This window comes from Pristiophorus japonicus, chromosome 9, assembly GCF_044704955.1.
Source record: "Pristiophorus japonicus isolate sPriJap1 chromosome 9, sPriJap1.hap1, whole genome shotgun sequence".
In the NCBI taxonomy this organism is placed as follows: Eukaryota; Metazoa; Chordata; class Chondrichthyes; family Pristiophoridae; genus Pristiophorus; species Pristiophorus japonicus.
Window position 1 is genome coordinate 213,176,571 of NC_091985.1, and position 4,058 is coordinate 213,180,628.

Consider the following 4,058-nt stretch of genomic DNA (forward strand, 5'->3'; position numbering starts at 1 on the left):
CCCATTCCGTGTCCTGTATAGTGACACATGTAATGTAATTTGTCGAATGTACTACAATGTATCCCGTATTGTACCGAATTGTACTTGAAATGAAAAGCAGGGAAATGTATCGAACGGAACTGCCGTCAGCAGCCAAATGTAGTGTGTGGGATTGCTGACCACAGCTAAATGTACTGAACTGCTTTTGAATGTACTGTACAAATTTATATATGAATAAAGTATATTTTGAAATGTAAAAAAATTCAGACCAATACAGTAACAAGTCTGGTTTATATCATTGAAATCAGTGAAATGGATACTAGACGTGGACAGTGCACGGCTCTGAGCTCTGTGTCTGCTCTCATTGTGTTAATGACTTCCTGTATGAACTAAAACACGTTTGCTCACGAGCAGAAACCGCACTGATCCAAAATGTTTACCTTAAGCTTCAAACACACCGAGAGAGAATAAAAACCCGAAGTAAAGTTGTACCGAAGAATTGGACACGTCATTGTAAACCCAGCCCACACAAAGCTCAAGCTCATTTACATACCCACAATGTTCTTCATAATACTTAGCAAGAAACTAAAATAAACTTCAGGTTTAACTGATTTTCACGGACACTGAAGTTTCCAGTTACTTTCCCTCGCGCTGTATTGATTTGTGGTAATATATCTTTTCTAGAAGTTAGTTCTAGCGGCTCAGCCCAACGTTAAAGAGGCAAGCCGTCGCTTGGGGGCGAGGAGCTGCGCCGGAATAATCAGTATATTCTGGTTTCTCTTCAGATCGTATAAATCTTTCGCCTTTTACTAAAGATTTCCGTGGAGAGTAACATTCAGAGTTTTAATTAATTTTTCGAGGCCCTGCTTTAGTGGGGCTGTCTTATTGTTCAAAAACAGATTGATCTTTGCGTTATGTAGTAGGTGTGGCTTTATACAGGCTGCGATAACTACTGATGATTTGGCTACTGGTTCTACTTGTTGTAGTTGTCAATGTCGGAGTAAAGCACTTGTTTGTGGGAGTTAACTTGCCCACCTGGGGGTCACCAGCTTTCAGAAGAATCTTAAAACTCCAGATCCCGAACTAAATCTTGGAGCGTGGGAAGATGCCTGTGTGTGGATTGTTTTCACGTGTAGTGGTCTTTGTACACCAGCCACCACACGGGCTTGACAGAGCTGAACATAAGAAATAGGAGTAGGTAATACGGCTCTTCAGCCTGCTCCGCCATTCAATAAGATCATGGCTGATCTGATCATGGACTCAGCTCCACTTCCCCGCCCGCTCCCCTTATCACTCAAGGATCTGTCTATTTCTGTCTTAAATTTATTCAATGTTCAAATTTCAACAATTCTCCGAGGCAGCAAATTCCAGATTTATAAGCCTCTGAGAGAAGAAATTCCTTCTCATCTCTGGTGGCCCCTTATTCTAAGATTATGCCCTCTAGTTCTAGTCTCCCCCATCAGTGGAAACATCCTCTCTGCATCCACCTTGTCAAGCCCCCTCATAATTTTATACGTTTCAATACCATTACCTCTCATTCATCTGAATTCCAATGAGTAGAGGTCCAACCTACTCAACCTTTCCTCATAAGTCAACCCCCTCATCTCTGGAACCTTCTCTGAACTGCCTCCAAAGCAAGTATATCCTTTCGTAAATATGGAAACCAAAACTGCACGCAGTATTCCAGGTGTGGTCTCACCAATACCCTGTATAACTGTAGCGCAGTTCTAATCAACGGGTGGGAAACTGAAAGCTTTCTGATCAAATCTGGAGTCAGGCAAGGCTGTCTTGTTTGTGTGTTGTATCGAGCCCTTTGCCGGGTCCATTAGGAAGGATGCGGGCATTAGAGGGGTGACGGTCCCAGGCAGCGGAGGCGCTCAGGTCAAGACCTCTCTGTATGTGGATGATGTGGCCATCTTTTGCTCGGATCCGCAGATTGCTCACAATCTGCGACCAGTTTGAACTGGCCTTGGGAGCGAAGGTCAATCGCAGCAAAAGTGAGGCCATGTTCTTTGGCAACTGACCGATCCTTTATTCCCTTCACCGTTAAGCCAGATTACCTGAAGGTGTTGGGAATATGGTTCAGAGCGGATGGGGCATGCGCCAAAAACCTGGAAGAGCGTATCGTCAAAGTGATGCAAAAACTGGGATGGTGGAAGCTGCGCTTCCTCTCATTGGCAGGAAAGAACCTGGTCATCAGGAGTGAGGTGCTCTCGGGTTTGCTGCACGTGGCACAGGTCTGGCCCATCTCTCGCTCCTGTGCCGCGGCAGTCACCCGGGCCGTCTTCCACTTTGTCTGGTGGTCCAAAATGGAGCATGTCCGCAGAGATACAATGTACAAATCTCTGGACAGTGGAGGAAAGGATGTTCCGAACGTGGCCCTCATCCTGATGGCCACCTTTGTGTGCGGCTGCATCAAGCTGTGCACAGACCCCCAGTACGCAAACACCAAGTGTCACTACGTGCTGAGTTTCTACCTGTCCCCATTGTTGCCTGTCCACCTGTCCTTCGTGGAAAAGTTTTTCACAAAAAACCCCTTTGACCACAAGGCCATAAAACAGTGGTCAGCACGTAACATCCTGGACGCCCTACGAAAGAAGCAGAGGGTGGACCCTGTCAGGTGGTTCGCTGAGTGGACTGTCGAACTCATTTGGCAGAACGTCTTATCGCCAGAGCTTTCACACAAGCACCAAGACGTAGCTTGGTTGGCGGTGAGGATGGCCCTACCCATCAGAGCGTTCATGCACAGCCGACGTCTCAGCAACATGGCACAGTGCCCCCGAGTCGACTGCAGGGCGGACGAGACTGTCACCCATCTCCTTCAGGATTGCGCCTTCGCAAGGCAGGTTTGGAAAGAGATGCAGTAGTTGCTGTCGAGGTTCATCCCAAGCAGCTCCGGAACACAAGTCTCTGTGCTCTACGGACTGTCCCCAGGGACACACGCTGAGACAGAAATCCCTGCTGCTGGAGGGTCATCAACTCAGTCAAAGACGCTCTTTGGTCTTGCCGAAACTTGCTGGTCTTCCAGAGCAAGGAGATGTCCATGTCTGCGTGTTGCAGACTGGTGCAATCCAAGATCCAGGATTACGTGCTGAGGGACGCACTTAAAATTGGTGCAGCTGCCGCAAAGGCACGGTGGGGAAGGGCCACAGTTTAAAGCCCTTCTGCCACGATAAACCCGGGGGCAGGAATCTGTTCAAAACTCCCCTCGGGCCGTACTTGTAACTTCTTTTTTGTGCACATGGAGCACCATCATCTATAAACACCTATATAGTGCCATGTACAATGCAAGGTCTGTTTCATAATGCACGTTGAAAAGAAAATATGTAAATGTATCATCAGCCATTCCGTGTCCTGTATAGTGACACATGTAATGTAATTTGGCGAATGTACTACAATGTATCCTGTATTGTACCGAATTGTACTTGAAATGAAAAGCAAGGAAATGTATCGAATGGAACTGCTGTCAGCACCCAAATGTAGTGTATGGGATTGCTGACCGCAGCTAAATGTACTGAACTGCTTTTGAATGTACTGTACAAATTTTTATATGAATAAAGTATATTTTGAAATAAAAAAAAAGACCAGTATGCCAGCCCAGGTGAAGTAGACTTTTACATTGAAAATCTATGTTTGCAGGAACCGGCCACTGGACAGGTCTCCAACGTAAAGGACAGTTTATTTGAAATGTAAATGTTTTGAACTGTAATGTAACTTAAACATAGATTTAAAAATTGCATCTATTAACGTGCGTAGCGTAAAATCCACTACACGATGTGTTTCCACCTTGGGGTACCTCGCCAAGGTCAAAGCAGACCTGCTGTTCTTGCAGGAGTGCAGGCTGCTGCACTTCAGCAGTTACCGGCAGTGGTCACGATGGTGGGCCCATGGACCATCCATATGGTCAGGAGGTAACGACTGCTGGTCTTCCGGCCTAGGCATTCTGCTGCAGGGAGGCCACTTCACCATCACTGAAGTTAAGGAGGTGGTGGGCATCCGCCTCCTCGTAGCAGATGTAATGTACAAAAATTAACGTGTATGTCTCGCCTCTCAGAAGCGAGTGGCTGGCCCTCTTCCAG

General features: G+C 46.6%; 1 non-coding gene across 1 annotated transcript; it reads left to right on the forward strand.

The window, feature by feature from the left end:
* Positions 1-744: 744 nt before the first annotated feature.
* On the forward strand, positions 745-858 carry LOC139274430 (U5 spliceosomal RNA). The gene has a single exon (XR_011595488.1). It is a non-coding gene; the product is annotated as a U5 spliceosomal RNA (small nuclear RNA).
* The last annotated feature ends 3,200 nt before the right edge of the window (positions 859-4,058 follow it).